Source organism: Panulirus ornatus, chromosome 25 (genome assembly GCF_036320965.1).
Source record: "Panulirus ornatus isolate Po-2019 chromosome 25, ASM3632096v1, whole genome shotgun sequence".
Taxonomy (NCBI): domain Eukaryota; kingdom Metazoa; phylum Arthropoda; class Malacostraca; order Decapoda; family Palinuridae; genus Panulirus; species Panulirus ornatus.
In genome coordinates this window covers 15,736,721-15,758,173 of record NC_092248.1, presented here as the reverse complement: position 1 = coordinate 15,758,173, position 21,453 = coordinate 15,736,721, and positions in this window count along the sequence as shown.

Genomic DNA, 21,453 nt, shown 5'->3' with positions numbered 1-21,453 from the left:
ACATATTGGCTCAGAGTCATTATAAGTGGTTCATGCAGATATTGAGTTTGGCATTAACTAGTGATTACAAGGAATCTTAGAGATGTGCTTTGAAATAACTTTTTGAATATACCTTACACCATCATACTCATCTTACTAACACTATAAATGATAAATGGGGAATTGACACAGTAACCATTACTTAGCCAGCTAATATTTTGTCATTCATACCAATTTTACCAGTTTACTGAATATGCCTTAAGCAATGCTAATTTATGATCTCTTATTAAATCCCTCATATCAGTAAAATCATCGCTGAGCTTGTATGAATTATGTTTCTTAACATGCAACAGCATACATTTCATGCTCTTGGTATTGCCAAAGGCTAACAAGGACCACAGTTTAAATTTGTACATGACACAGAGGACAGGATGCAATAACTTTATTCAAGCATCTCACCACCTCCCTATAGGAAACACCATATTTTCATTAAAAGCCATAAACTTTGAAACAGTACATGGAACAATTGATGTGCAGCAAAATATTCCTTTTTCTTATTCGTTATTCTTGAGAATGTTTGATAGCTTCTTGGGTAATTATTCTGAGAACAAAAGTTAGTAACTATTCAAATGCATCCTACCAACTATTTAGGCTTCAAGAGCTACCTAGAGATACCAAAAAGATGTAAAGGTCACCCCTTCAGTTGGTGACATTTACTTCTGTAGATGAAGGGAAGGACATGGTCTGGGAGTGTGTGTGCCTGTGTGCTAATTAAAGGGGGTTTGCATTATTATCATGATTCAGACCTCTAGCATAAGCTGTGAATAACATCATAATTTGCCTGTTAACGTCATAACATTTTTACTGAGTCCTACTTATTTCTATGCTTCATAAGATATTGCATTGCATTCTGGTGTCAAATACCAAAGTACTCCTCTCTCACCACTCTTTCTTACCTTAGTATCATGCCATCCTCTCACATGCCAGCTCCAGTCATCTTTTCTTCCCCACCCCAAGTCATCAATGAAAGCTTTGGATTAGCAAGTTGATACTACTGGTTTCACATCTTACAGAAAGAGAGATTGGAGGTGGAGGCAGCTGAACATTATTTTTTTCATAGTGATTGACATTGCACAAGCAAATAACATGCCCTAGTCAAGGCCATCTTGGGTGAAAGAAAAAAAGTTAAAGAGAAAGAAAGCAGAAATGAATGAGGCCTTTGCACGTGTTTGTAGATCTGATTATTTAAGGAAGAAGGTTATATGAATAGGGAAAGACATGTGCTGGACCAAACCATTGGGGCAGGGACACATGCAGGCAGTTCTTAAGAACAATGAGCATAATGATACCTACAGAATCGAGAGTGGTAATACCATGGAGTATGAAAAGGGAAGGTTGAAAAGAGGTGATACTATCTATATATCTGTATTCCCTCAAGGAGGTTGCCATGGCAATAAAGTTTCCATAACTAGAGAACTCCAGTGCTGCTACTTAGCCATTGGTGCCTCACCCTTGATAAGCTACTGACAAAGGGCAACTCTTTAGTGTTTGTAGAGGCTTCTACTTAAAGCTCCTACTGATTGCTACTATCTAATGCTCCTGCCTACAACTACTGTTTGATGTTTGTACCTAATACTCTTTCCTAAATGTTTGTACCCACTAATTTTATCTACTGCTTCTACCATTTTTGCCAAAGGGCAGGGCTAGCATATAGTGCTCACTGCAGGAAAATTTAGGGGTATGAAGAGTGAGCTGTGTGAATTCAGTGTTGTCTGGTGTTATGTATGACAAGGAGAGATATGTTCGTGGACGGAATGCCATAGTCCAAATGTGGATGAGGCAGAAAGAAAAGACAGCTACCTGGGTCAGAGGAGTGCAACTTGACAACCACTGAAGTGCTGGCATCCTACGCAGCCATCATTAACCCTTCCGATACCCAGGCAGGTAGTACTGGTAATATACTTACCTAGTCGTTGAATGCCATGATACCATGAGCGTTAATGAGATAGAAGGCTTTTGATTCCACCATAGTTTACAGGTAGGCTTAGGATTATCCACCCCAGACCCAGATGTGTGAGTAGTAATCCATACTTGGATGCAAAACAACTTCTTTCATGAAATTTTTTTATGGCACCTGTTCAATATTGTCAGCTTTTGGTAAGCAGATTTTGAGATGTTGGTGTGGGGTTCCCAAGACAGAGCAGAGGATATGGTATTGCCCAACATGTTTATGTTATTACAAAGTTGAATTGCGATGTTTTGCAGCGAATGATTTTTAGAAAAAAATAAAGGGAAATTGTATTTGGGCGATATTAGATTTTACAGGGTTACTGCACCCCCAATCCAAGATGCTACACAGACCAAAATTGACAGGAAATATAATCAGTACAAGAAAGAGAACAAGCATTAAAGGGAGAAGGGAAGGCAAAGTGAATTGAAGTAAGTAAAGTGGAATCATCAGTATAGTGAATAGCATTAGTAGATCATTTATTAAGAGAAGAAAGAAAGAAGGTGGTAAGACAGAACTCTGAGGAACACCATTGTTGATAGGATAGGAAGGGGAATTTGCTCTATTGATGACTACTGCAATGGAACAGCCAGAGAAGAAACTGTACACAAGAGAAGAGGTAGAAGCAGTGAAACCAAAGTAAGGAAATTTAGAATGCAAAGACTTTTTGTGCCACACCTTGTCAAATGCTGTAAAGTTGTTGAGGGCTACATCCAAAATTTAACCAAAATTCCTGAGATTAGGACCATAGGTAAAAAGTAGGAGAGAAAATCACCAGTAGACCCACCACTGCAAAATCCATAGTGGTGATGTGATAGCAGGGAATGGGACTGAGTGTTTGAGAAAGAGAGTTTCAAAGACTTATGAGATAGCATAAGTAAAAGCCATTGGGTAATAAGGTTAGAGCAATCTCCTTTCTTAGGGATAGTCTGTTCCAAGGTGTGCTGAAGGGAGAGTCTGGGTTTTTAGACGGAGGCAAAATAGGCAAGCTTAGAGGCAGACATCTTTAGAACTAAGGAGGTATACCATCTGAACCATATTCCTTGTTCACCTGGATCTAGGAGATTACCCAGAAGACCCTTTACAAGGAGAATGTAGGGGATGGCATAGGTTTAGAGGGAAGATGAGGGCAGAGGATTACAATATGAATCATTCAAAGTTGCTAAAATGAGTGGCTTTATCGGTTAAAGTTAATAATGAATTGATCATGTTGAAAGGAATTTGGGTGTGTGGAAAGAATGCAAGAGTGGGAGTTTACAAGGAGAGTGTATGATAGAACTATTAAAGAGGTTGGTGTGAAAAGACCACCTGTGATATGGGAAAATAGAGAGGTAGAATACTGTAGTGAGAGAAAAGGAGGAAGAATGCATGGAATGGCATATGTGAAGGAGGTATACAAGGATAGGAGACTTTTGCTGTGGCTACCCTCCTGATGGGAGTTCCTAGAGGGAATGGACATCAGGGATATAGATAGATAGATAGATTGAAAAGAGGAGGAAAGGTTAAATAACAAAAGTTGTTGGAGATACTTTTTATTATCTTTGTTAAGATGTGGCATACAAAGAATGATTTTAACATGTTAACAGAAAATTTCATCTTGGGTTATTTTTTTCACATATGCTTCACCATCTTCTTTTGATATGTCTGTTTAAGAATTTATCTTATTGATTTCATTCCTATTTACATCAAATGCATCCAGCTTCTCAATTAACTCACACATAAGCTTGAAATACAGCCAGTGTGCTAAAGAGAGCAAGTGCTCCCACATTACTATGAAATTCTTCCTCTGTGTTACCCGTTTGTCATAGAAGCTGGGGGCTCGAAACCTTCACCTTCTCACATTCAAGTTTCTAAAAGAGGAAACAGAAGAGGGAGTCAAGCGGGGAGTGCTCATCTTCCTTGAAGGCTCAGAGTGGGGTGTCTGAATGTGTGTGGATGTAACCAAGATGAGAAAAGACAAGAGACAGGTATTACATTTGAGGAAAGAAACTCGGATGTTCTGGCTTTTAGTGAAGTGAGGAAATGAAGGTTTGGAAATGAAAGTAAAGTCAGGGGTTGGTGATGGGACAAGAGCTGTGGAAGGAGTAGCACTGCTTCTGAAGCAGACGTTGTGGAAGTATGTAACAGAGTGTAAGAAAGTAAATTCTAGATTGTTGTGGGTAAAACTGAAAGTGGATGGATAGAGATGGATGATTATTAGTGCTTATGCACTGGGCCATGAGGAAAAAGATTATGAGGTTATTTAAATGTGAAGGTAACTAATGTGGCAGTTGAGGGTATAATTGGTGCACATCGGGTATTAATTGTTATGAATGGAAATGGTAAAGAGCTTGTGGAGTTGTGTGCTGGTAAAAGGCTGGAAATACCTGGTTCAAAAAAAAGAGATGCACAAGTATGCATATATGAATAGGAGTAAAGGTCAATGGGCATTATTAGATTATGTGTTAATGGTAGGAGTAAAAAGAGACACTTTTGGATGTAAACATGCTGAGAGAGGTAGCTGGTGGGAGGTCTGATTACTATCTTGTGGAGGCAAAGGTGGATTTCTAGAGGTTTTTGAAAAAGAGGAGTCAATGTCTGGGAGAAGAGAATAGTGAGACTAAGTGAGCTTGGAAAGGAGACTTCTGGGAAGAAATACTAAAAGGTGACAGCAAAATGAAGTGAGGGGAGTGGTTGAGGAATGGAAGGTATTTAGGGAAGTTATGGCATGTGCTGGAGATGCATGTAGCATGCAAGAGGTGGTAAGTGGGCAGATTAGAAAGTGTAGTAAGTGTGGGATGAGGAGGAAGAATTGCTAGTGAAAGAGAAACGAGGTATTTAGGTGGTACTCACAAGGAAGGAGTGCAAATGATGATTGGGAGATGTATAAGAGAATGTGGCAGGAGGTCAAGAGGAAAGTGCAGGAGTTGAAAAATAGGGCAAGTGAGAGTTGGGATGAGAGAGTATTATTAAACTTTAGGAAGAATAAAACAGTGTTTTGGAAGGAGGTAAATATATGCAAAAGACAAGAGAATGAATGAGGATATTGATGAAGGGAGCAAAACAGGAAGTGATAACAGGTAGTGATGGAATGTGGAGGAGATGCAGTACATTGAAGGATTGTTCAATGTGTTGATGATAGAGTGCCAGGTGTAGGGTGTTTAGGTCAGGGTGGTATGCAAAGCAAGAGAGTCACAGAGAGTGGTTTGGTGAAAAGAGAAGTGGTAGTAAAATCCTTGTGGAATATGAAATCCAGCAAGGTGGAGGGATTGAATGGTATTACAGTTGATTCCATTAAGAAATGGGTGACTGTATTGTTAAGTGGTTAGTAAGGATGTTCATTGTATGTATGGATCATGGTGAAGTTCCTGAGGATTGGGGAATGTATGTATAGTATGTATAAAGGCAAAGGAGGTAAAGGTGCGTTCAAACTACAGAGACATAAGTTTGTTTAGTATACCAGGTAAATTATATGGGAGGGTATTGATTGAGAGCGTGAAGGCTTGTACAGAGCATCAGATTAGGGAGGAGCAGTGTGGTTTTAGAAGTGATAGAGGATGTGTGGATCAGGTTTTTGTTTTGAAAAATAGGGCAAGTGAGAGTTGGGATGAGAGAGTATTATTAAACTTTAGGAAGAATAAAACTGTTTTGGAAGGAGGTAAGTATGCGCGAAAGACAAGAGGATGAATGGGGATATTGATGAAGGGAGCAAAACAGGAAGTGATAATAGGTAGTGATGGAATGTGGAGGAGATGCAGTATTTTGAAGGATTGTTAAATGTGTTGATGATAGAGTGCCAGGTGTAGGGTGTTTAGGTTGGGGTAGTGAAATCCTTGTGGAATATGAAATCCAGCAAGGTGGAGGGATTGGATGGTATTACAATTGAATCCATTAAGAAAGGGGTGACTGTGTTGTGAAGTGGTTGGCAAGGATGTTCATTGTATGTATGGATCATGGTGAAGTGCCTAAGGATTGGGGTAATGTATGTATAGTATGTATAAAGGCAAAGGAGATAAAGGTGAGTGTTCAAACTACAGACATAAGTTTGTTTAGTATACGTGGTAAATTATATGGGAGGGTATTGACTGAGAGAGTGAAGGTGTGTACAGAGCATCAGATTAGGGAGAAGCAGCGTGGTTTTAGAAGTGATAGAGGATGTGTAGATCAGGTTTTTGTTTTGAAGAATGTGTGTAAGAAATACTTAAAGAAACAGATGGATTTGTATTTTCATTTTTGGATATGGAGAAAGCATATGATGGAGCTGATAGAAATGCTTTGTGGAAGGTCTTAAGAATATATGGTGTGGGAAGGAAGCTGTTACAAGCAGAGAAGTTTTTATCAAGGGTGTAAGGTATGTGTACAAATAGGAATAGAGTGATTGGTTCCCAGAGAAGGTCGGTTTGCAGCAGGGGTGTGTTATGTCCCCTTGGTTGTTTAATTTCTTTATGGATGGGGTTTTGGAGAGAGGGAAGAGTATGCAGTCCATTGGGAATGAGAGGGCCTGGTAAGCAAGTTAGTTGTTTGCCAATGATACAGCACAGGTGGATGATTCGAGTGAGAAACTGCTGATTTTGGGAGAGTGTGTGAATGGAGAAAGTTGAAAGTGAATGTGAATAAAAGCAAGGTTATGGGGTTCAGCAGAATTGAAGGACAAGTTAGTTGGGATTTAAGTTTGAATGGAGAAAAACGGAGGAAGTGAAATGTTTTAGATACCTTGGAGTGGACTTGGTAGCAAAAGTAACCATGGAAGCAGAAGTGAGTCATAAGGTTTAGGAGGGAGCGATGAAGAATGTGTGGAAAGAAAGAGTGTTATCTTGGAGAACAAAAACTGGTACGTTTGAAGGAATAGTAGTTCGAACAATATTATATGGTTGCAAGGCATGGGCTATAGGTAGGGTAGTGCGGAGAGGGGCAGATGTGTTGGAACTGAAATGTTTGAGGACAACATTATAGATGAAATGTTTGAGGACAATATGTGGTGTGAGGTGGTTCGATCGATTAAGTAATGAAAGGGTAAGATAAATGTGTGGTAATAAGAAGGGTGTGGTTTAGAGAGCAGTATAGGGTGTGTTGAAATGTTTTGGGCATATGGTGAGAATGAGTGAGGAAAGGTTGACAAAGAAGATATATGTGTTGGAAGTAGAGGGAACAAGGAGAAGCAGGAGACCAAATTGGAGGTGGAAGGATGGAGTGAAAAAGATTTTTAGTGGTAGGGCCTTAACTTTCAGGAGGGTGAAAGGCATGCATGGAATAGAGTGAATTTGAATGATGTGGTATACTGGGGTTGACGTGCCATCAGTATACTAAATAAAGCATGTGAATCATCTTGTGTAAACCATGGAGAAGTCTATGGTGCATTACACATGACAGCTAGAGAATGCATGTGAGCAGATGTAGCCTTTCTTCGTATTTCTTGGCTTTACCTCACTGAGATGGGATGGCAGTGCTGTTTCTTGTGGGGCAAGGTGGCACCAGAAATGGATAAAGGCATGTAAAGATATTTATATAGGCCAGACGTGGAAAACTTTAACAGAGGTGTTATTGGCACCGTCATGCAGCATGCAGGGCCCACCACAAAAATGCAATTGCTAAACATTGTCATAAAAATGATCACCCCATAGATCTTGAAAATCTTTGTTATTCTATACCCCTCTGCTGATTATGCCACACGCAATGTCATTGAATCTGTCTTAATTGCTAATACTAAGAACCTTAATTTGTCCCCAGACAATTATGAGAGCATTGACAAAACAAAAACAAAAAAGTTCAAGAAACACCCAGCCACCCAGGTCAACCCCTGCCACATAATCCCATTTAATCACTCTCCCTTATAATGGTCACTGCCAGAGAAAGTGGACAGTAGTTGGTTTGTACAGATTGGTGCTCGGATTCAAATAACTTTTTTAATTATGCCAGTACCTAATAAGATACTGGTACCTGATGAATTGGACTGTCTTCATGAAACATGTCATACCACATATATAGAAAATTACGTTAAATACAATTATGTGAGCTACTGAAATGCGATTACACCATATATATATATATATATCTATATATATATATATATATATATATATATATATATATATATATATATATATATATATATATATATACATACATATATATATATAACAAGTAGTGGTGATGTGAGAAGGAGATGGAGTGAGTATTTTGAAGGTTTGTTGAATGTGTTTGATGATAGAGTGGCAGATATAGGGTGTTTTGGTCGAGGTGGTGTGCAAAGTGAGAGGGTTAGGGAAAATGATTTGGTAAACAGAGAAGAGGTAGTAAAAGCTTTGCGGAAGATGAAAGCCGGCAGGGCAGCAGGTTTGGATGGTATTGCAGTGGAATTTATTAAAAAAGGGGGTGACTGTATTATTGACTGGTTGATAAGGTTATTTAATGTATGTATGACTCATGGTGAGGTGCCTGAGGATTGGCAGAATGCATGCATAGTGCCATTGTACAAAGGCAAAGGGGATAAGAGTGAGTGCTCAAATTACAGAGGTATAAGTTTGTTGAGTATTCCTGGTAAATTATATAGGAGGGTATTGATTTAGAGGGTGAAGGCATGTACAGAGCATCAGATTGGGGAAGAGCAGTGTGGTTTCAGAAGTGGTAGAGGATGTGTGGATCAGGTGTTTGCTTTGAAGAGTGTATGTGAGAAATACTTAGAAAAGCAAATGGATTTGTATGTAGCATTTATGGATCTGGAGAAGGCATATGATAGAGTTGATAGAGATGCTCTATGGAAAGTATTAAGAATACATGGTGTGGGAGGCAAGTTGTTAGAAGCAGTGAAAAGTTTTTATCGAGGATGTAAGGCATGTGTACGTGTAGGAAGAGAGGAAAGTGATTGGTTCTCAGTGAATGTAGGTTTCTGGCAGGGGTGTGTGATGTCTTCATGGTTGTTTAATTTGTTTATGGATGGGGTTGTTACGGAGGTGAATGCAAGAGTTTTGGAAAGAGGGGCAAGCATGAAGTCTGTTGGGGATGAGAGAGCTTGGGAAGTGAGTCAGTTGTTGTTCGCTGATGATACAGCACTGGTGGCTGATTCATGTGAGAAACTGCAGAAGCTGGTGACTGAGTTTGGTAAAGTGTGTGAAAGAAGAAAGTTAAGAGTAAATGTGAATAAGAGCAAGGTTATTAGGTACAGTAGGATTGAGGGTCAAGTCAATTGGGAGGTAAGTTTGAATGAAAAAAAACTGGAGGAAGTAAAGTGTTTTAGATATCTGGGAGTGGATCTGGCAGCGGATGGAACCATGGAAGCGGAAGTGGATCATAGGGTGGGGGAGGGGGCGAAAATTCTGGGAGCCTTGAAGAGTGTGTGGAAGTCGAGAGCATTATCTCGGAAAGCAAAAATGGTTATGTTTGAAGGAATAGTGGTTCCAACAATGTTGTATGGTTGCGAGGCGTGGGCTATGGATAGAGTTGTGCGCAGTAGGATGGATGTGCTGGAAATGAGATGTTTGAGGAAAATTTGTGGTGTGAGGTGGTTTGATCGAGTAAGTAACGTAAGGGTAAGAGAGATGTGTGGAAATAAAGAGTGTGGTTGAGAGAGCAGAAGAGGGTGTTTTGAAATGGTTTGGGCACATGGAGAGAATGAGTGAGGAAAGATTGACCAAGAGGATATATGTGTCAGAGGTGGAGGGAACGAGGAGAAGTGGGAGACCAAATTGGAGGTGGAAAGATGGAGTGAAAAAGATTTTGTGTGATCGGGGCCTGAACATGCAGGAGGGTGAAAGGAGGGCAAGGAATAGAGTGAATTGGATCGATGTGGTATACCGGGGTTGACGTGCTGTCAGTGGGTTGAATCAGGGCATGTGAAGCGTCTGGGGTAAACCATGGAAAGCTGTGTAGGTATGTATATTTGCGTGTGTGGACGTATGTATATACATGTGTATGGGGGTGGGTTGGGCCATTTCTTTCGTCTGTTTCCTTGCTCTACCTCGCAAACGCGGGAGACAGTGACAAAGCAAAAAAATATATGTATATATATATATATATATATATATATATATATATATATATATATATATATATATATATATATATATATATATTCTTTCTTTCATACTATTCGCCATTTCCCGCATTAGCGAGGTAGCGTTAAGAACAGAGGACTGGGCCTTTGAGGGAATATCCTCACCTGGCCCCCCTTCTCTGTTCCTTCTTTTGGAAAATTGAAAAAAAAATGAGAGGGGAGGATTTCCAGCCACCCGCTCCCATATTAATAAATATGTCTGTATAAAAAATGAAAAATATATATATATATATATATATACATTTTTTTTTTTTTTTTTTATACTTTGTCGCTGTCTCCCGCGTTTGCGAGGTAGCGCAAGGAAACAGATGAAAGAAATGGCCCAACCCCCCCCATACACATGTATATACATACGTCCACACACGCAAATATACATACCTACACAACTTTCCATGGTTTACCCCAGACGCTTCACATGCCTTGATTCAATCCACTGACAGCACGTCAACCCCGGTATACCACATCGCTTCAATTCACTCTATTCCTTGCCCTCCTTTCACCCTCCTGCATGTTCAGGCCCCGATCACACAAAATCTTTTTCACTCCATCTTTCCACCTCCAATTTGGTCTCCCACTTCTCCTCGTTCCCTCCACCTCTGACACATATATCCTCTTGGTCAATCTTTCCTCACTCATTCTCTCCATGTGCCCAAACCATTTCAAAACACCCTCTTCTGCTCTCTCAACCACACTCTTTTTATTTCCACACATCTCTCTTACCCTTACGTTACTTACTCGATCAAACCACCTCACACCACAAATTTTCCTCAAACATCTCATTTCCAGCACATCCATCCTACTGCGCACAACTCTATCCATAGCCCACGCCTCGCAACCATACAACATTGTTGGAACCACTATTCCTTCAAACATAACCATTTTTGCTTTCTGAGATAATGCTCTCGACTTCCACACATTCTTCAAGGCCCCCAGAATTTTCGCCCCCTCCCCCACCCTATGATCCACTTCCGCTTCCATGGTTCCATCCGCTGCCAGATCCACTCCCAGATATCTAAAACACTTCACTTCCTCCAGTTTTTCTCCATTCAAACTCACCTCCCAATTGACTTGACCCTCAACCCTACTGTACCTAATAACCTTGCTCTTATTCACATTTACTCTTAACTTTCTTCTTCCACACACTTTACCAAACTCAGTCACCAGCTTCTGCAGTTTCTCACATGAATCAGCCACCAGCGCTGTATCATCAGCGAACAACAACTGACTCACTTCCCAAGCTCTCTCATCCCCAACAGACTTCATACTTGCCCCTCTTTCCAAAACTCTTGCATTTACCTCCCTAACAACCCCATCCATAAACAAATTAAACAACCATGGAGACATCACACACCCCTGCCGCAAACCTACATTCACTGAGAACCAATCACTTTCCTCTCTTCCTACACGTACACATGCCTTACATCCTCGATAAAAACTTTTCACTGCTTTTAACAACTTTCCTCCCACACCATATATTCTTAATACCTTCCACAGAGCATCTCTATCAACTCTATCATATGCCTTCTCCAGATCCATAAATGCTACATACAAATCCATTTGCTTTTCTAAGTATTTCTCACATACATTCTTCAAAGCAAACACCTGATCCACACATCCTCTACCACTTCTGAAACCACACTGCTCTTCCCCAATCTGATGCTCTGTACATGCCTTCACCCTCTCAATCAATACCCTCCCATATAATTTACCAGGAATACTCACATATACGCACAAATATATATGTGTGTGTGTATGTGTATATGTATATATATATGTATATTATCCCTGGGGATAGGGGTGAAAGAATACTTCCCACGTATTCCTCGCGTGTCGTAGAAAGCGACTAGAGGGGACGGGAGCGGGGGGCCAGAAATCCTCCCCTCCTTGTATTAACTTTCTAAAATGGGAAACAGAAGAAGGAGTCACGCGGGGAGTGCTCATCCTCCTCGAAGGCTCAGAGTGCCTAAATGTGTGTGGATGTAACCAAGATGTGAAAAAAGGAGAGATTGGTAGTATGTTTGAGGAAAGGAACCTGGATGTTTTGGCTCTGAGTGATACGAAGCTCAAGGGTAAAGGGGAAGAGTGGTTCGGGAATGTCTGGGGAGTAAAGTCAATGGTTAGTGAGAAGACAAGAGCAAGGGAAGGAGTAGCCATACTCCTGAAACAGGAGTTGTGGGAGTATGTGATAGAATGTAAGAAAGTAAATTCTAGATTAATATGGGTAAAACTGAAAGTTGATGGAGAGAGGTGAGTGATTATTGGTGCATATGCACCTGGGCATGAGAAGAAAGATCATGAGAGGCATGTGTTTTGGGAGCAGCTGAATGAGTGTGTTAGTGGTTTTGATGCACGAGACCGGGTTATAGTGATGGGTGATTTGAATGCAAAGGTGAGTAATGTGGCAGTTGAGGGAATAATTGGTATACATGGGGTGTTCAGTGTTGTAAATGGAAATGGTGAAGAGCTTGTAGATTTCTGTGCTGAAAAAGGACTGATGATTGGGAATACCTGGTTTAAAAAGCGAGATATACATAAGTATACGTATGTAAGTAGGAGAGATGGCCAGAGAGCGTTATTGGATTACGTGTTACTTGACAGGCGTGCGAAAGAGAGACTTTTGGATGTTAATGTGCTGAGAGGTGCAAGTGGAGGGATGTCTGATCATTATCTTGTGGAGGCTAAGGTGAAGATTTGTATGGGTTTTCAGAAAAGAAGAGTGAATGTTGGGGTGAAGAGGGTGGTGAGAGTAAGTGAGCTTGGGAAGGAGACCTGTGTGAGGAAGTACCAGGAGAGACTGAGTACAAAAAGGAAAAAGGTGAGAACAATGGAAGTAAGGGGAGTGGGGGAGGAATGGGATGTATTTAGGGAATCAGTGATGGATTGCGCAAAAGATGCTTGTGGCATGAGAAGAGTGGGAGGTGGGTTGATTAGAAAGGGTAGTGAGTGGTGGGATGAAGAAGTAAGAGTATTAGTGAAAGAGAAGAGAGAGGCATTTGGACGATTTTTGCAGGGAAAAAATGCAATTGAGTGGGAGATGTATAAAAGAAAGAGACAGGAGGTCAAGAGAAAGGTGCAAGAGGTGAAAAAAAGGGCAAATGAGAGTTGGGGTGAGAGAGTATCATTAAATTTTAGGGAGGATAAAAAGATGTTCTGGAAGGAGGTAAATAAAGTGCGTAAGACAAGGGAGCAAATGGGAACTTCAGTGAAGGGCGCAAATGGGGAGGTGATAACAAGTAGTGGTGATGTGAGAAGGAGATGGAGTGAGTATTTTGAAGGTTTGTTAAATGTGTTTGATGATAGAGTGGCAGATATAGGGTGTTTTGGTCGAGGTGGTGTGCAAAGTGAGAGGGTTAGGGAAAATGATTTGGTAAACAGAGAAGAGGTAGTGAAAGCTTTGCGGAAGAAGAAAGCCGGCAAGGCAGCAGGTTTGGATGGTATTGCAGGGGAATTTATTAAAAAAGGGGGTGACTGTATTGTTGACTGGTTGGTAAGGTTATTTAATGTATGTATGACTCATGGTGAGGTGCCTGAGGATTGGCGGAATGCGTGCATAGTGCCATTGTACAAAGGCAAAGGGGATAAGAGTGAGTGCTCAAATTACAGAGGTATATATATATATATATATATATATATATATATATATATATATATATATATATATATATATATATATATATATATATATATATGTATGTATGTATATATAAATATATATATAGCGAGGTAGCGCAAGAAAACAGACGAAGGAATGGCCCAACCCGCCCACATACACATGTATATACATACACATCCACACACGCAAATATACATACCTATACATCTCAATGTACATATATATACACACACAGACATATACATATATACACATGTACATAATTCATACTGTCTACTTTTATTTGTTCCCATCGCCACCTCGCCATACCTGGAATAACAACCCCCTCCCCCCTCATGTGTGCGAGGTAGCGCTAGGAAAAGACACCAAACGCCCCATTCGTTCACACTCAGTCTCTAGCTGTCATGTAATAATGCACCGAAACCACAGCTCCCTTTCCACATCCAGGCCCCACACAACTTTCCATGGTTTACCCCAGACGCTTCACATGCCGCGGTTCAATCCATTGATAGCACGTCGACCCCGGTACACCACATCGTTCGAATTCACTCTATTCCTTGCAGGCCTTTCACCCTCCTGCATGTTCAGGCCCCAATCACTCAGAATCTTTTTCACTCCATCTTTCCACCTCCAATTTGGTCTCCCACTTCTCCTCATTCCCTCCACCTCTGACACATATATTCTCTTGGTCAATCTTTCCTCACTCATTCTCTCCATGTGACCAAACCATTTCAAAACACCCTCTTCTGCTCTCTCAACCACACTCTTTTTATTTCCACACATCTCTCTTACCCTTACATTACTTACTCGATCAAACCACCTCACACCACATATTGTCCTCAAACATCTCATTTCCAGCACATCCACCCTCCTGCGCACAACTCTATCCATAGCCAACGCCTCGCAACCACACAGCATTGTTGGAACCACTATTCCTTCAAACATACCCATTCTTTGCTTTCCGAGATAATGTTCTCGACTTCCAAACATTCTTCAAGGCTCCCAGAATTTTCGCCCCCTCCCCCACCCTATGATTCACTTCTGCTTCCATGGTTCCATCCTCTGCCAGATCCACTCCCAGATATCTAAAACACTTCACTTCCTCCAGTTTTTCTCCATTCAAACTTACCTCCCAATTGGCTTCACCCTCAACCATACTGTACCTGATAACCTTGCTCTTATTCAAATTTACTCTTAACTTTCTTCTTTCACACACTTTACCAAACTCAGTCACCAGCTTCTGCAGTTTCTTACATGAATCAGCCACCAGCGCTGTATCATCAGCGAACAACAACTGACTCACTTCCCAAGCTCTCTCATCCCCAACAGACTGCATATTTGCCCCTCTTTCCAAAACTCCTGCATCCACCTCCCTAACAACCCCATCCATAAACAAATTAAACAACCATGGAGACATCACACACCCCTGCCGCAAACCTACATTCACTGAAAACCAATCACTTTCCTCTCTTCCTACAGTACACATGCCTTACATCCTCGATAAAAACTTTTCACTGCTGCTAACAACTTGCCTCCCATACCATATATTCTTAAAACCTTCCACAGAGCATCTCTATCAATTCTATCATATGCCTTCTCCAGATCCATAAATGCTACATACAAATCCATTTGTTTTTCTAAGTATTTCTCACATACATTCTTCAAAGCACACCCCTGATCCATACATCCTCTACCACTTCTGAAACCACACTGCTCTTCCCCAATCTGATGCTCTGTACATGCCTTCACCCTCTCAATCAATACCCTCCCATATAATTTACCAGGAATACTCAACAAACTTATACCTCTGTAATTTGAGCACCCACTCTTATCCCCTTTGCCTTTGTACAATGGCACTATGCAAGCATTCCGCCAATCCTCAGGCACCTCACCATGAATCATACATACATTAAATAACCTTACCAACCAGTCAACAATACAGTCACCCCCTTTTTTAATAAATTCCATTGTAATACCCTCCAAACCTGATGCCTTGCCGGCTTGCATCTTCCGTAAAGCTTTTACTACCTCTTCTATATTTACCAAATCATTTTCCCTTACCCTCTCACTTTGCACACCACCTCGACCAAAACATCCTATATCTGCCACTCTATCATCAAACACATTCAACAAACCTTCAAAATACTCACTCCATCTCCTTCTCATCACCACTACTTGTTATCATCTCCCCATTTGCGCCCTTCACTGAAGTTCCCATTTGCTCCCTTGTCTTATGCACTTTATTTACCTCCTTCCAAAGCATCTTTTTAGTCTCCCTGAAATTTAATTATACTCTCTCACCCCAACTCTCATTTCTCTTGACCTCCTGCCTCTTTCTTTTATACCTCTCCCACTCATTTGCATTTTTTCCCTGCAAAAATCGTCCAAATGCCTCTCTCTTCTCTTTCACTAATACTCTTACTTCTTCATCCCACCACTCACTACCTTTTCTAATCAACCCACCTCCCACGCTTCTCATGCCATGAACATCTTTTGCGCAAGCCATCACTGCTTCCCTAAATACATCCCATTCCTTCCCCACTCCCCTTACCTCCTTTGTTCTCACCTTTTTCCATTCTGTACTCAGTCTCTCCTGGTACTTCCTCACACAAGTCTCCTTCCCAAGCTCACTTACTCTCAACACTCTCTTCACCCCAACATTCTCTCTTCTTTTCTGAAAACCCCCACAAATCTTCACCTTCGCCTCCACAAGATAATGATCAGACATCCCTCCATTGCACCTCTCAGCACATTAACATCCAAAAGTCTCTCTTTCATGCGTCTATCAATTAACACGTAATCCAGTAACGCTCTCTGGCCATCTCTCCTACTTACATACATATACTTATGTATATCTCGCTTTTTAAACCAGGTATTCCCAATCACCAGTCCTTTTTCAGCACATAAATCTACAAGCTCTTCACCATTTCCATTTACAACACTGAACACTCCATGTATACCAATTATTCCCTCAACTGCCACATTACTCACCTTTGCATTCAAATCACCCATCACTATAACCCGGTCTTGTGCATCAAAACCACTAACACACTCATTCAGCTGCTCGCAAAACACTTGTCTCTCATGATCTTTCTTCTCATGCCCAGGTGCATATGCACCAATAATCACCTATCTCTCTCCATCAACTTTCAGTTTTACCCATATCAATCTAGAATTTACTTTCTTACACTCTATCACATACTCCCACAACTCCTGATTCAGGAGTAGTGCTACTCCTTCCCTTGCTCTTGTCCTCTCACTAACCCCTGACTTTACTCCCAAGACATTCCCAAACCACTCTTCCCCTTTATCCTTGAGCTTCGTTTCACTCAGAGCCAAAACATCCAGGTTCCTTTCCTTGAACATACTACCTATCTCTCCTTTTTTCTCATCTTGGTTACATCCACACACATTTAGACACCCCAATCTGAGCCTACAAGGAGGATGAGCACTCCTCGCGTGACTCCTTCTTGTTTCCCCTTTTAGAAAGTTAAAATACAAAGAGGGGAGGGTTTCTGGCCCCCCGCTCCCGTCCCCTTTAGTCGCCTTCTACGACACGTGAGGAATGCGTGGGAAGTATTCTTTTTCCCCTATCCCCATGCTATGTACTCAAATACCCTTCATCTCACGTTGGTGAGGAACGGGGTCTACACCAGTCATTTCCATCAGTCTCACCAAGCCAGCAGATAGCATTTTACCAAACCTAACTACAACGCGGAGGTATATGAATACGAAGAATGTGCATATGAACGCGCACCTTCATAGAACGCACAAACCTTCAACAGCCAGGATCGAACCCGGGACCCCTTTGGAACAGGTGGGAGACGAAGGGTTTGTATGTTCTATGAAGGTGCGCATTCATATGCATTTAATTCGTTTATATATATATATATATATATATATATATATATATATATATATATATATATATATATATATATATATATATATATATATATATTTACGCACAATACGCAAATATATATATATATATATATATATATATATATATATATATATATATATATATATATATATATATATATATATTTATTTATTTATTTATTTTATTTATTTTGCTTTGTCGCTGTCTCCCGCGTTAGCGAAGTAGCGCAAGGAAACAGACGAAAGAAATGGCCCAACCCATCCACATACACATGTATATACATACACGTCCACACACGCAAGTATACATACCTATACATCTCAATGTACACATATATATACACACACAGACTTATACATACATACAAATGTACATAATTCATACTGTCTGCCCTTATTTATTCCCATCGCCACCTCGCCACACATGGAATAACAACCCCTTCCCCCCTCATGTGTGCCAGGTAGCGCTAGGAAAAGACAACAAAGGCCCCATTCGTTCACACTCAGTCTCTAGCTGTCATGTAATAATGCACCGAAAGCACAGCTCCCTTTCCACATCCAGGCCCCACACAACTTTCCATGGTTTACCCCAGAAGCTTCACATGCCCTGGTTCAATCCATTGACAGCACGTCAACCTCGGTATACCACATCGTTCCAATTCACTCTATTCCTTGCACGCCTTTCACCCTCCTGCATGTTCAGGCCCCGATCACTCAAAATCTTTTTCACTCCATCTTTCCACCTCCAATTTGGTCTCCCACTTCTCCTCGTTCCCTCCACCTCTGACACATATATCCTCTTGGTCAATCTTTCCTCACTCATTCTCTCTATGTGACCAAACCATTTCAAAACACCCTCTTCTGCTCTCTCAACCACAATCTTTTTATTTCCACACATCTCTCTTACCCTTACATTATTTACTCGATCAAACCACCTCACACCACATATTGTCCTCAAACATCTCATTTTCAGCACATCCACCCTCCTGCGCACAACTCTATTCATAGCCCACGCCTCGTAGCCATACAACATTGTTGGAACCACTATTCCTTCAAACATACCCATTTTTGCTTTCCGAGATAATGTTCTCGACTTCCAAACATTCTTCAAGGCTCCAAGAATTTTCGCCCCTTCCCCCACCCTATGATTCACTTCCACTTCCATGGTTCCATCCACTGCCAGATCCACTCCCAGATATCTAAAACCCTTTACTTCCTCCAGTTTTTCTCTATTCAAACTTGCTTCCCAATTGACTTGACCCTCAACCCTACTGTACCTAATGACCTTGCTCTTATTCGCATTTACTCTTAACTTTCTTCTTTCACACACTTTACCAAACTCAGTCACCAGCTTCTGCAGTTTCTCATCTGAATCAGCCACCAGCGTTGTATCATCAGCAAACAACAGTGACTCACTTCCCAAGCTCTCTCATCCACAACAGACTGCATACTTGCCCCTCTTTCCAAAAGTCTTCCAATCACCTCCCTAACAACCCCATCCATAAACAAATTAAACAACCATGGAGACATCACACACCCCTGCCGCAAACCTACATTCACTGAGAACCAATCACTTTCCTCTCTTCCTACACGTACACATGCCTTACATCCTCGATAAAAACTTTTCACTGCTTCTAAGAACTTGCCTCCCACACCATATATTCTTAACACCTTCCACAGAACATCTCTATCAACTCTATCATATGCCTTCTCCAGATCCATAAATGCTACATACAAATCCATTTGTTTTCTAAATATTTCTCACATACATTCTTTAAAGCAGACACCTGATCCACACATCTTCTACCACTTCTCAAACCACACTGCTCTTCCCCAATCTGATGCTCTGTACATGCCTTCACCCTCTCAATCAGTACCCTCCCATATAACTTACCAGGAATGCTCAACAAACTTATACCTCTGTAATTTGAGCACTCACTCTTATCCCCTTTGCCTTTGTACAATGGCACTATGCAAGCATTCGCCAATCCTCAGGCACCACCATGAATCATACATACATTAAATAACCTTACCAACCAGTCAACAATACAGTCATCCCCCTTTTTTAATAAATTCCACTGCAACACCATCCAAACCTGCTGCCTTGAAGGCTTTCATCTTCCGCAAAGCTTTTACTACCTCTTCTCTGTTTACAAAATCATTTTCTCTAACCCTCTCACTTTGCACACCACCTCGTCCAAAACACCCTATATCTGCCACTCTATCATTAAACACATTCAACAAACTTTCAAAATACTCACTCCATCTCCTTCTCACATCACCACTACTTGTTATCACCTCCCCATTAGCCCCCTTCACTGAACTTCCCATTTGCTCCCTTGTCTTACGCACTTTATTTACCTCCTACCAAAACATCTTTTTATTCTCCCTAAAATTTAATGATACTCTCGCACCCCAACTCTCATTTGCCCTCTTTTTCTCTTGCACCTTTCTCTTGACCTCCTGCCTCTTTCTTTTATGAATCTCCCACTCATTTGCATTATTTCCCTGCAAAAATCGTCCAAATGCCTCTCTCTTCTCTTTCACTAATAATCTTACTTATTCATCCCACCACTCACTACCCTTTCTAATCAACCCACCTCCCACGCTTCTCATGCCACAAGCATCTTTTGTGCAAGCCATCACTGCTTCTCTAAATTCATCCCATTCCTCCCCCACTCCCCTTACCTCCTTTGCTCTCACCTTTTTCCATTCTGTACTCAGTCTCTCCTGGTACTTCCTCACACAATTATCCTTCCCATGTATATATATATATATATATATATATATATATATATATGTATATATATATATATATATATATATATATATATATATATATATGAATATATAGGGGAGAAAGAATACTTCCCACGCATTCCTCACGTGTCGTAGAAGGCGACTACAGGGGACGGGAGCACAGGGCTGGAAACCCTCCCCTCCTTGTATTTTAACTTTCTAAAAGGGGAAACAGAAGAAGGAGTCACGCGGGGAGTGCTCATCCTCCTCGAAGGCTCAGATTGGGGTGTCTAAATGTGTGTGGATGTAACCAAGGTGAGAAAAAAGGAGAGATAGGTAGTATGTTTGAGGAAAGGGACCTGGATGTTTTGGCTCTGAGTGGAACGAAGCTAAAGGGTAAAGGGGAAGAGTGGTTTGGGAATGTATTGGGAGTAAAGTCAGGGGTTAGTGAGAGGACAAGAGCAAGGGAAGGAGTAGCATTACTGAAACGGGAGTGGTGGGAGTATGTAATAGAGTGTAAGAAAATAAACTCTAGATTGTTATGGATAAAACTGAAGGTGGATGGAGAGAGATGGGTGATTATTGGTGCATATGCACCTGGGCATGACAAGAAAGATCATGAGAGGCAAGTATTTTGGGAGCAGCTGAATGAGTGTGTTAGTAGTTTTGATGCACGAGACCGGGTTATTGTGATAGGTGAGTTGAATGCTCAGGTAAGTAATGTGGCAGTTGAAAGAATGATTGGTATACATGGGGTGTTCAGTATTGTAAATGGAAATGATGAAGAGCTTGTAGATTTATGTGCTGAAAAAGGACTGGTGATTGGGAATACCTAGTTTAAAAAGAGAGATATACGTAAGTATACGTATGTAAGTAGGAGAGATGGCCAGAAAGTGTTATTGGATTACGTGTTAACTGATAGGCGGGTGAAAGAAAGACTTTTGGATGTACATGTGCTGAGAGGTGGAACTGGAGGGATATCTGACAATTATGTTGTGGAGGCGAAGGTGAAGATTTGTAGAGGTTTTCAGAAAAGAAGAGAGAATGTTGGGGTGAAAAGAGTGGTGAGAGTAAGTGAGCTTGGGAAAGAGACTTGTGTGAGAAAGTACCAGGAGAGACTGAATACAGAATGGAAAAAGGTGAGAAAAAAGGACGTAAGGGGAGTGGGGGAGGAATGGGATGTATTTAGGGAAGCAGTGA